The sequence below is a fragment of the Macrotis lagotis genome, chromosome X (assembly GCF_037893015.1).
Source record: "Macrotis lagotis isolate mMagLag1 chromosome X, bilby.v1.9.chrom.fasta, whole genome shotgun sequence".
Classification (NCBI taxonomy): domain Eukaryota; kingdom Metazoa; phylum Chordata; class Mammalia; order Peramelemorphia; family Peramelidae; genus Macrotis; species Macrotis lagotis.
Window position 1 is genome coordinate 652,579,639 of NC_133666.1, and position 13,165 is coordinate 652,592,803.

Here is a 13,165-nt window from a genome sequence, read left to right on the forward strand (position 1 = left end):
GCAACAAGTTAAATAAATGTTTATAATATACAAAGAAAATACAACCAAAAGCAAAACTTGCTTTAAGTGTGCCTTGCACCTAGAACCAGTGTTTTTTTATTTTTATTTTTTAACATAGCTTTATTGTTGAGCTGCACAAACGCACTTAAGAATTTGATCTTTATAGCAGGGCATTAGGAAATAAAAATAAACTCCCACTTCAAAGAAATAAAAAGGTTGTGCATGATTATATGCCAAACAAAAGAGAGAACACTAGAATACTCTGATAGTGCAGGCATCATTAAAAAGGGAAAGAAAAAAGCTTGAGATGCCCATTAACTCTCTAAATTTTAAGGAAGCAGGTTTTTGACCAAATAGCTTAAAAGCCAGCAAAATAGGGATTGGTGATGGCAACTGTAGTGTAAGGGGCATGAAATGACAAATTTTACACAAATACACTGTTAGAAATTTTTCAGTGAACACTGAAGATTTGAGGAACTGCTCTTTGGAACCATCAAACAGGGCCACCTTATTCCAGTCACATCACACAGTGTTCTGTGTTTTTACCTTGCTGGCTGGGGGATAATTATTTCAATAATAAATATAAGAATTAGGATCAGAACCCAGGTTTTCTGACTGCAAGTCTGACACTCTGTCACCTACTCCATGGTTCCTCTCATTTATTTATTTATTTATCGCATCCATTTATTTAGCCTTGGCAAAAAATATAAGCATTGAATTATCTATAAAGGTCATTGTAAAATTCTCTGCTCTTCATACTTGCTGGGAATGAGAAGCTCAGTCTTTTGTCATTCTTGTTAGTAGCTCCTCAGAAAATCTCCAGGGGCAAATTGCTTTGGGGAATATTGACCTACTAAAGTTGTCACTTTCCTTCTCACCACTTTAATACTTTCTCACTTTATTAGCACCTTCTCACTTCATTAGCATTTTTCACTTCCATTCTTTCCCAGACTTTCTAACTCCCTTCCTTGTCTTATCAAATTCCCTTTCCTTCCTTCTCCTCAAGTACTAGAAGGTGTCATTCTCTTCCTTTCTTTGATGGACTCTCCAAAAGATATTTATGAATCCCTTGGAGTCACATACCTGACTGACCAATTCTGCCAGTTTCTTTTCATCTCTCACTGAAGCCCAATCAAGGGATAAGTCCATTATCTTTGCAAATCTCTGGCCTAATTACTGGTCCTTTCAATCAAATAGATAACTTCATGTCTGAAGGAGCATACTTTTTACAAGGTGTCAAGGAGCCAATCAGGTAGAACACCCTTATATCTCATTATCTATTACCTCTCCCCTAAATCATACAAATATAGCTGCTTAAAGTCCCAAAGGGATAAAACTTTACTTGCCTATTGTTTGCCCCTTTCCTACTATAATAAATGTAATATAATATAAACATACTATGATATAAATTACTAATTATTATATAATAATTGAGGGAGACTCAATCAGGAACTCCTAATATGAGACAATTAGGTGACTCAGGGGACAGATAGATGGTCTTGGAGTCAGAGTTCAAATGACAAGCCAAGTGACCTTGGGGAAGTCATTTTTAATCTCTCTTTGCCTCAGTTTCTCCAACTGTAAAATAGAAATAATAATAAGAGTTATTTTGAGACCCAAAGTAGGCACTTTATTAATTTCATTCTAATACACCTGCCACTACATTGCTTTCTCCCACCAAAGTCCAGAAATAGGGCAAATTTGGTCTCACATGCAAACTTGGAATGAAGAAAGAGCTGGATTTGAAGTGTGGTCTTTCCATGTTGTCCCAACCCTGCCATTGATTCATCTGAACTTGGTCAAATTTCTTTTTCCACTCTGGACCTCAGTTTACTTCTGTGTAAAGGAAGAGAGATAGGGAATAATAGCATCTATTATGAAGAGGCACTGTGCTAAATGCTTTACAAATATTATCTCATTTGGTCTTTATAAGCTTGTGGAGGAGATACTCTTCTTATTTTTAATTTACAATTGAGAAAATTAAGGCAATCAGTGGTCAAGGTAATTGCTCCCAGAGCCATACAGTAAGTATCTGAGGTTGATTTGAATTCATATCTTTCTGTTTGAGACTTCTTCTGTGATCTAGTGTAGAAATTACTAAATATTGTCATAACCGTTGTGTTTATTGTTTATAGTCATTTCAAATACTTAATTTTTTGGGGGGGGGGGGAGTTGGAACTAGCTTTTTTGAAAGGCAATGGAGTTAACTGACTTGCCAAAGGTCACACAACTAGGTAATCATTACGTGTCTGAGGTCACATTTGAACTCAGGTCCTCCTGATTCCAGGGCCTGTGCTCTATCCACTGTGCCACCAAGCTGCCCCTTCAAATACTTAAAAAAAAAAAACCCCAAAAAACCAAACATGCTATTTAACCCTGGAGTCCTCATTCCCCACCTTGAGGAATCTACTCTCAGTTGATCAACTTCATTCTTGAGATTAAAAGCAATTTACTTGTTAGGGGCCACATGATTTATTTTAAAATTTGTAGGACATAGACTCTGGGCTTACTCCCCATTCCAGTTATACTAGCAAGTTGGGTTCCCAGAATAATGATAATTAACATAATAATAATAATAGCCAGCATTTATATAGCAATGGCAAAGGTTTCATTGAGAGGTACTTATCAACACAAAGAAACTGGTCTATTGTACACCCAGAGAATAGACCTATATTATACAAAAACCAATGGACACTAAGCAGTCATTTTCAGCTATCTTTTATAGGGTCTTAATTACATAGACAGGATGGATACAATGGAATTTTACAGAAGGCAAAGGGGAAGGTAAAAGCACATACATCAAAAGACAGAGAATTGAAATGTAAGAAAGGTAAAATTATAAACTGGTCAGTAAACCCTAGGGATAAAGTTGGAATTTGCAAAATAACTATTGACCCAAGAACTCTAGTTATGTGATGCTCATCTTAAGTAAATAGAAGTAATAAACTGAGCCAAAAATTCTCTTATCAGTGCTTTAAGGTTTGCAAAGTGCTTTTCTAATAATCGATAAACATTTATTAACCATCTACTAAATATTATTATGTTGTCTGGCTTAGGATCAAGGGGATAATTGAAGGCTGAGAGAAGGCATTCTTTAGTATGGTTGTTCATGGGTGTTCTCCCAATATTATTTGACCAGCTAACATCTCCCCAATATTTTGCATCCTTTTTTTAAGGCAACGGGGTTAAGTGACTTGCCCAAGGTCACACAGCTAGGTAATGATTAAGTGTCTGAGGCTGGATTTGAACTCAGGTCCTCCTGACTTTATCTACTGTACCACCTAGCTGCTCCTACATCTTCTGAATATCAGTTATTAGTACAACTTGGCTTTGATAAAAGGGTATTTGTTTTGAAGGTATAACTAGGACCAAATTGAAATGAATTCCCAAACTGGAAGTCGACTGTCCCAAGTCAATCCCAGGGAAAGTGTATTCAAAATTAAGACTTGCTAAGAAAGGAAAAAAATGGGGGAAAATATCTCCTGGCCTTGAGTCTTTTTCTCCTTTTGTGAACTAGCCACCTCTTGCTTGCAGGATATGGTATCTTATCTGGATTAATTTACTACAGATCTGTGTCCAGCAATTTGCTATTCAGGGATACCTCCTCACTAGATTCTGCTATGACTTCTGGATTTGTTAACTGAGGGTACTGGTTAACTCTTCCTAACTTTTGAAGCTCACAAGGTCATAACCTTGTCCATTTTCTATCCAATACTCATTCCCCCAAGATCAGACAAGCAAAAGAGAAATAGAAGAAATGGAGACACTGTGCATTCTTGGCACATGGTAGCCAGGTGAGGAGAGGGGGTTCCTGCATCTAGTAGCTCACAGAAGTTCTTGCCTTGTTCACATCCAAGGCAAGATGATTTTAATGTTTAACATTATTGTTTGCACAATCTGTTCTGGCTCAGCAGTCCATAAAAGTCTTTTTTGTAATCACACAGTAAGCCAACAGAAAACAATTAGAGGATACTTTCACATACTCTGAAGAAAAGAGGGATAAGACTTCCTCCATTACTCATTTCCAGAAGATGCTCACCAAACCTCTAAATGGATATTAGGCCTGCTGTGAGGATTGGTCCCTTAATGATACTCTTATACATATGAATCTTAAAGTAAAAATTTTAAAAAAAGGTAAAAATTCAAAGAATCTTTTCAAGTACTCTTCTCTTTTGGAACATTTTACTAATTCGTGTCTCTCTTTCCCTCCTTCCTTCACCCCAATCTCTTCCCAAACATGCAGATCCCGAAAAAGAACAAGGAAGGGATTCCATGTTTGGAATCACAGGGATTGGCTCCTCGTATGATAGAGAAATAGGAAGTGCTAGGGGTTGATAATCACCTCCCAGCTGATCTCACCAGCTACTGAGATTGTATTCAATTCAATGCAATAAACTTTTATTAAGTGTCTATTCTGTGCCAGGCAGGGGCAAGTGAAAATAGATAGAGGTCTGGGCTTAGAGTCAGATAGACTAATTTTCCTGAATTCAAATCTGGGTTCAGACACTTGGTAGCTGTGTGATCCTGGGCAAATCACTTCACCCTGTTTTGTCTCAGTTTCCTCCTCTATAAAATAAAGTTCCAAATGAATGAATGTTGAAAACTACTTTTACATGTAATTGGAAAAAAATAAAATTAAAATTAAAAAACCAAACCCTCCCCCTCAAAAAAACCCCCAAATGTGGGGTAAAAAGGAGTCAGACATGACTAAAATAACTGAATAATAACAACAAAAAGTGTTTATCCTTATGTTTCTCCAAAAGTGAACAATAGGGTGTACAACCCTCCCCCACTCAGGCACTCAATGTATAAAATGAATGTCATACATGAAACAGCCTTTATTTTCTCCACTAAAAAATTGCCCAAGATGCAAAGGATCCTCCCCCAGACACCATGAACAGATTCATAAGCATGGATTACTCAAGTAAGACATTAGATACATTGAGTTGATCTTCTTAAGGTAAAGAACCTTTTGGGACTGCTGAAGAAATATTTGACATCTAATTCAAACCAGCACCATTTGAACAACTCATAGAAATGTCATAGAGGGTTAGCAATGTCAGGAATTAGTGTGGTCTGTCTTGGGATGACTTTAAACCTTTTATCTGAAAGACAGTAGTCTTCCCTCTGTAATATTACACATGACTGAGAAATTCTCTATATGAGAGACCTGTGTCAGATTCTTAGATTCAGGAACTCTAAAAATTGGAAACTCTTGAATTTAGGAGTTATCTATCAGTTTATTTAGATTATATTACTAAAACTGGAATCAGGAAGACTTTCTGAATTCAAATCTGACCTCAGACACTTAATAGTTGTGTGTCCCTGGGCAAGTCACTTTACCATAGTTACCTCAATTTTCTTATCTATAAAAATGAGCTGGAAAAGAAAATGGGAAGAAACCCTAAATGGGGGGTGGCTAGGTGGCGCAGTAGATAGAGCACTGGCCCTGGAGTCAGGAGTATCTGAGTTCAAATCCAGCCTCAGACACTTAATAATTACCTAGCTTTGTGGCCTTGGGCAAGCCACTTAACCCCATTGCCTTGAAAAAAAATCTAAAAAAAAAAAAAGAAACCCTAAATGGGATGGGGGGTGGGGGTGGGGAGACTGGTGCCGCAGCACTGGCTCTAGCCTCAGGAGGACCTGAATTCAAATCTGGTCTCAGACACTTGGTACTTACAAGTTGTGTGACCTTGGGCAAGTCACTTAACCCTATTGTGCCACAAAAAAGGAAAACAAAAAGTTGAACACAATTGAAACAACTTGAACAACTGTAGCAGGTACTGTGTTAAATTTGGGGATCCCAGGGCGGCTAGGTGGCGCAGTGGATAGAGCACCAGCACTGGAATCAGGAGTACCTAAGTTCAAATCCCGTCTCAGATGATTAATAATTACCTAACTGTGTGGTCTTGAGCAAACTAGTTAACCCCATTGCCTTGCAAAAAAAAAAAAAAACTAAACTAAAAAAAATGGGGGAATGCAAAGAAAATATATCAATCCCTGCCCTCAAGGAATTTATGGCTCTATACACATCACTCTAGCTCGCTGGTCTGTATCACCCCCACAGTACCCTGCTCTTATCTCCGCTTTTGTAGAATTTGATCCAAATTGTCCTTCAACACCCAAGGTTCAGCTTTTGGTGGTTCAATGGAAATAGTAGTCACAAGAAAAGTGGCCAGTAGCAGCTTCTTGGCTCACTAGCTTCTCACTCTCTCTTTTTCCCTGCTTCTGGCACCATCGAATGGAATGGAATGGCAAGCTGCTAGTCTCCCTCTCAAAACAAAACAATAAAAAACAGAAAAAGGGGAAAGGGGAAAGTTCAAGTTATGCGACCAGTCATCTGACCTCTAGCTTGGATTTGTCCATACCAAAGTATGTGCTTGGGCAGTCCTACTTCCAATATGTCATTTACTCAATTCCCCTGTGGGCAGATTCCAGGACCTCTCCAGCTTCACCCAGAGATGAGATTTGGTTTAGACATCCCCTAAATGATGACCAAAGTTTATAAGAGTGTTTACTTTCTCTAATGTTTGCTACCTGTATACTTAATATATATGCATGAGTCGATTAATGGAAATTCAGTCAGTGGTGCAACAAATAGAAGGGGGCCAGTAGGATGGGTGGCTGCCTAGTGAGGCATGAACTGATTAAATAAATTCACACCAAACCCTTAGAGACAAGTGTTGACACCCACTCAAGGGGTGGAACTAAGGAGAGGGAGGCAGCCAACTCTGAGAATTAAAGAGAGTTACCCAAAAGCACCCTCTGGTGTTGAATGGCTTGCATAGCAAAGTTTGACACTCCAGGGGCTCTATGGTGGCTTAATATAGCTAAGGAAATTGAGACCCTGGAGAGGGGAAAGGACTCATCCAAGACAATTCACCCAATAAGTCAGTCATCCTGCAAAGAAAGGACTAGAATTCATGCTCCTTGGTTCCCTTGTAGCTTCATCACCCCAGGAAGACCGGTTCTGTAATGTTTGCCTCATTTACCCTTTTCCTCCTTAAATGGAAAAATCTGAAAGTCCTCATTCTTGCTTCTAGGGAGAAGCCCTGGGATATCTGGGCAAGATTAGGGAGTGCAGGCAGAAGGACAAGCCACCTGCTTGCAACTTTGGGGGTTTCCAGAAAAGACTGAAAGGATCAATTAAGAGGAGGAAAGGAAGAAATCTTGAAACTGGTCTGTTTTCTTTCATCCTCCGGAGACCCTGAAGCAAAATTTTTTGTTAAACCGAGGGTCTTTGGGTAATTACATTTCAGTTAGTGGGGTCTCCAAGATTATTTAGGCCATCTTGGGGCTTGTTTTGATGGATCTCTAATCAGAATCATTATGAAAGACACAAAACAGCATATGTTCACTAAAGATATCTGCCACATGATGCAGAATATATAGCAAGGAAGATTGGATTGATGATTCCACATAAAAGCATCACAGGGTGAGTGATTCAGATAACTAAAACCTCTAGCTGGAAAACTATCACATACACATTCTAATCCTTTTGAGTCTTCAGAATGCTACTCTTTAGAGTTTTCTGTCCCTTAAGTGCTAGACTTGAAGTCATTTAACCACTCTGTGACCCAGTTTTCTCATCTGTAAAAGGAGGGTGGCCAGAAGCTTAGGAGCCCCTAATTTCCCTTCTTATTTTAGATCTATGATCCCTTTCAAATCTATCCTTCTCATACTATGTATAAATAATATATGGGAAAAGAGACTCTTTCGGAGACACATCCTGATATAACCTAATAATATAATTTGAATAACTAGATAGATAACCCTAAATTCAAGAGTTTCTAGTTTTTAAAGTTACTGAATTTAAGAATCTGACAATGGCCTTTCATATAAGTGTATGTAAGAATCTGCTTTGCTTTCCTCTCCCCGTTACAAATTCTAAGATGTTCCTGTCTCCCAAGGTTATCATTTCTACCCCAGACAGCAGTTCTTCCTTATTGATGAGAATCAGATCTAGGACCATAATTGTCCTCTCCATTCCTATACATTTGGAAGGAGGAAATTATTATTAAGGCTTGCCAAGAGGTCAACAATTTTTTTCAATTCAATTCAAAGTAAATTCCTAATGAACTCAAAAGGCAGATTAAAGCTTACTTTTTAAAATTTTCTTTATTTTATTTTGTTTTTAAATTTCTTTTTTATATAGTTTCTTTATTTCTCTTATTTTGCATGTGCCTTTCCTTTTGTAGTGTAGCCAATATGGAAATATGTGTTGTATGATTTCACTTGTATAATCAATATCATACAGCTTTTTTTTTCAATGAGTGGGGGAGGAGTATGAGAGAAAGAGAATTTGGAACTCACATGATTAAAAATTGATGTTAAATTTTTTACTGATAATTGCAAAATATTTAACAAAATAAATTAAAATATATTTAAAAATAAAAACGTGTCTATTTTGGGCAAGACTGCAGTTTGCTGCTGAGGTTAGAAAGACAAAAACAGAATAGCAGCCTCTGCCTCCAAGGGCTGTGTATGTACATAAGCAAATACAGTATGGTTTGAGTACTGAAAATCAGTAACAGCTAGAGTCTCCAGGAAAAGCTTTATTTGGGAGGCAGGACTTGGACTGAGCCTGGAAAGAAAGTAGTGATCTAAAGGGCAGAGATGAAGAAATTAGTACATTCCAGTCATGCCTAGGCAAAGCCCTGGAAACAGGAGATGGAATGTCAAATTCCTGGAATAGCTAGTATGTTAGTTTGGCTGAAACAGAGAGAATGAAAGGGAATAGTGTGCAATAAATCTGGGAAGTTAGGGTGAAACCAGATTGTGATAGACTTCAAATACTTATTGTGGTTCAGTTTATCTAGGGGTAAGAGGGAGCCACCAATGTTTTTTCATCAGAAGAATAACATGGTCAGACCTGCATTTTAGGAATATTAAATTGGTAAGATTTGAAGGATGGCTTGAAAAGGGAAATATTAGAAATAGGAAGAACAATTGAAAGGCTATTGGAATAGGGGACAGCTAGGGAGTGCTATGGATAGAGCACCAGCCCTGGAATGTGGAGGACCTGAGTTCAAATCCGACTTCAGACACTTACTAGCTAGAGGAGCCTGGATGGAGTCACTTAACCCCATTACCTACAAATTAAAAAAAAACAACAACAAAGAATAAAGGCTACTGAAATAATCTAGATGGCGGCAGCTAGACAGCTAGGTGGCTCAGTGGATAGAGCACCAGCCCTGGAGTCAGGAGAACCTGAGTTCAAATCTGGTCTCAGACACTCAATACTTACCTAGCTGTGTGACCTTGGGCAAGCCACTTAACCCTATTGCCTTGCAAAAACCTAAAAAAAAATAATAATCTAGATGAGAAGTGATGGCTTTGTGAGTGAAGAGAATGGGTACTAGTGATGTTGTGAAGGAACTTCTTGTTTGTCCTTCATTCTCAAAAAGGAGTGTGACATCAGGGAGGTGATGCTATGAAATGCAAATAAATAGATTTATGTGAGGGAAGGCTGTTCAAAGTCACCAGCCTCACTTTTTCATTTGGGTCCAGTGGCCAGATATGAATGAAGATGACTGGATGCAGTGAAAGACCTTGCCATTTTAAGCTAAAGTCTTTTTTTTTTTTTTTTTTTTTTTTTTTAGGTTTTTGCAAGGCAAACAGGATTAAGTGGCTTGCCCAAGGCCACACAGCTATTATTGAGTGTCTGAGACTGTATTTGAACCCAGGTACTCCTGACTCCAAGGCCTGTCCTTTATCCACTAAGCCACCTAGCCGCCCCTTAAGCTAAAGTCTTTAACAGCTCTCAGTTTGATTGAGGCTGGGTAAGAAATTAGGCAGAGAATGGCCTTTTAGTCCTAGTCAAAAGGGGGAAAAATCAATAGGAAAGAGGAAGACCCTCAGGGTTTCCAACCAAAACAGTCATAATTTCCATTTCCATTCACTCTGAATCAATCAAGGCCCAATCAATAAAGGGAACTTGGACTGGGACTATTGTTAGCCTATGAATGAAAAGCAGACTGATTTGGGTTTAAGTCCTTAAGAAAGAAATCTAGCCTGCAAACTCCAAGATTTCTAGAGAAGCTTCTGCAATCAAAATTTACATTTCTTTGGATAGACCACTCACAAGTAAGGTTATGATAGTCTATGTTGGACAGAGGGGAGGAGAGATTTGAACTCATGAAGATGAGTCTTCCTGATTCCACACCCGGTGCTCTATCTACCTAGCTACCTAGCTGCCCAAAGTATTGAATATTCAAGGACAAAAAGAAAAAAATTCTTGCCTTCAAGGAACTCAAATCAAATACATGTACAAATAAGCACAATACATGGAAATTTGAACAACAAACCCCTACCATCACTTGCTCTTTCCAACAGTGCAAGAATCAGGGACGATCATATCCTTAAGGATGTGATTTCTTACAATGTAAAGACTAACAGATTGCCTGGGGGGGAGGAAGCAAGATTAGGGGAAAAATTGTAAAATTCAAAATAAATAAAATCTTTCTTTAAAAAAAGAAAGAATTATAGAATGAGCCAGGAAACCCATTTAAGTCACAAATGAAATATAAATATGAGCCATTATATTTATGTTGAAACCAACATATATGATGGCAGCAGATGAGGTAGAAAGACTAACTAGAGGCTAACATACTTGATGAAAATGAGGAAGTGTTTCATAAGATGGCAGACAGTGATGCAAACATGGACAGAAGGTTGTGTAAATGGATAGGTAGATGTTTAAAAGAAAGATGCACTTATGTTTAAAACAATTTTTTGAAGCATAAGTTTTTAACCTATGGTCAATGAATATTTTTAAGTGACTGTATTTCAATAAAATTGATTTCTTTTGTAAAAAAACAAACTCTACCATCTTTAGAGAAGATAAGCATCCTAAGGAAAATCAAGGACCATCTATCAAGTTATTGTCTGACTTTTGAAAGATTTAAGGATTCTCACCAATGCAAAGACTAAGCAAGATTCCAGAGGACTGATAGTGAAGCATGATACACAGCTCCTGACAGAGAAGTGACAGACTCAAAGGGCAGTAAAAGACAAACATTTTCAGACATGATCAATAAGGGATTTGTTTTACTTGGCTGAATATTTTTTACAAGAGTTCTGGGTATTTGTTTGTTTCCCTAATTTGGAGGTATTGTGTGAAGAGCGAGTAGAAGTGAGATGAAAGAGAGAGGTAAGCAAAGCGACAATGAAACATTTTTGTTAAAAATACCTAGAAGACAACAGAAGACAAAAATACATAGAACAGAGTGAAAGTCAGAAAGAATGACTAAAAAAAAGCTAGAAACTGAATATATTATATATTTTAAAAGAAAAGTAAGAGTCTCTTTTTCCATATGTTATGTATATGAAATACTCATTGTATTTGGGCTTTTTAAAGTTTATAGTAAAATGAATTAACAAATTAAATGAAGTCAATGTTTGGCATTTAAAGTCTTTCACAACCTGACTGGCCCCTTCCCATCTTTCCAATCTACTTTAAACTCCCTTCAAGGAATTCTATATATTTAGATGACATGGTGAGGATGGTGATGTTTGTCCTTCATTCTCAAAGAAGGCCAAGATCTCAGGGAGGTGATGCCTTAATAAGCAAGTGAATTGGATTCCAGTGAGGAGGGGGGTACTGAGCTAAAGTCACCACCTCATTTTCTCCTCTGAGCCATCTTTGTCCAATGGCCAGATATGAGTCAGAATGACTGGAAATGACCCTAAATCTTATGCACTTAGGGTTAAGTTACTTCATCAGGGTTGCACAGTTAGTAAGTGTCAAGTGTCTGAGGTTGGATTTGAACTCAGGTCCTCCTGACTCCAGGGTTGGTGCTCTATCCACTGTACCACCTAGGTGGTGGCATAGTAGAGAAAGTGCAGGGTCTGAGGTCAGGAAGACTCATCTTCCCAAGTTCAAATCTGGCTTCAGACACCTATTAGCTGTGTGACCTTGGGCAAGTCATTTAACCCTAATTTTTCTCAGTTTCCTCATCTGTAAATTGAGTTGGAGGACATGGCAAACCATTCAAATATCTTTGCCAAGAAAATTCCCAAAGGGATCACAGAGTCTGATAGGACTGAAATAACTGAACATTAATAAGGGTATTCTATCATCCAGCTATACCGGTCTACATTTTTTGTGTCTTCCCTTGAGACACTCCTTAGGCTTCATGGTTTTGCACTGACTATTCCCTGTCTCCTTCACCTCCATTCCTCATGAGTCTCTGAACTTTTTCCAGACGGTGCTCCAACCTTTAGCTGGTTCACACCCCATTTGCTAGAACTTTCCCTTTATGTGTATTTTGTACATACATCTGTATTTACATTTTGTCTCCTTTATTCTAATGAATGGTAGCTCCTTAAGACAAACACATATACCAACACATTGTTGCTGGAGCTATGAATTGTGTGGTTGTTCAATTGTTTTTAAGTTGAGTCCTATTCTTCATAAACCCATTTAGGATTTTCTTGGCAAAAGTACTGGAGGGGGTTGTCATTTCCTTTTCCAAATCATTTTACAGATGAAGAAATTAAGGCAGGCAGGGTTGAATGATTTGCCCAGGGTCACACAGCTAATAGGTGTCTGAAGTCAGATTTGATCTTGGGAAGATGAGTCTTTCTATCTCAGGACCTGTCACTGTATCCACTGCCATCTAGCTGCCTGACTTGTATAAATTATAAACATTCACAATTTGGAATTATGCAAATAAAGTTACTAAAATGTCTGTACCCTTTGATCTAGAGATTCTTTTAGTCATTGGAGGCCATTGACAAAAGGAAGACTTTGTCTGTACCAAAATATTTATAGTGGCACTTCCTGTTAGCAGAATTAGAAACAAACTAATATAATGCCTATCTTGTGCCAGTCATTGTTCTAAGTCCTAGAGATCGAAAGTAGAAAAGTAAAGTTCCTCTGGGTGTTTACAGTTGAATGGAGAAGACAATACAAAAAGAAGCTAAAAAAGGAGGGTAACAAGGTACATATGTCAGTATTAACAAACATTTGTTAAACTTATTAAGTTCTCTGATATTAGATGCTCCTTAACTGAGAAACAACATAAATAATCATACCTGAAGATAATGGAATAATACTAACCTGTAAGAAAAGACAAAGAGGATGGATATAGGAAAGCAATGCAAGCAAAATAAACAATGTATACAACTATGTGTAAATTAAATGAACAACAGAAAAAAAATG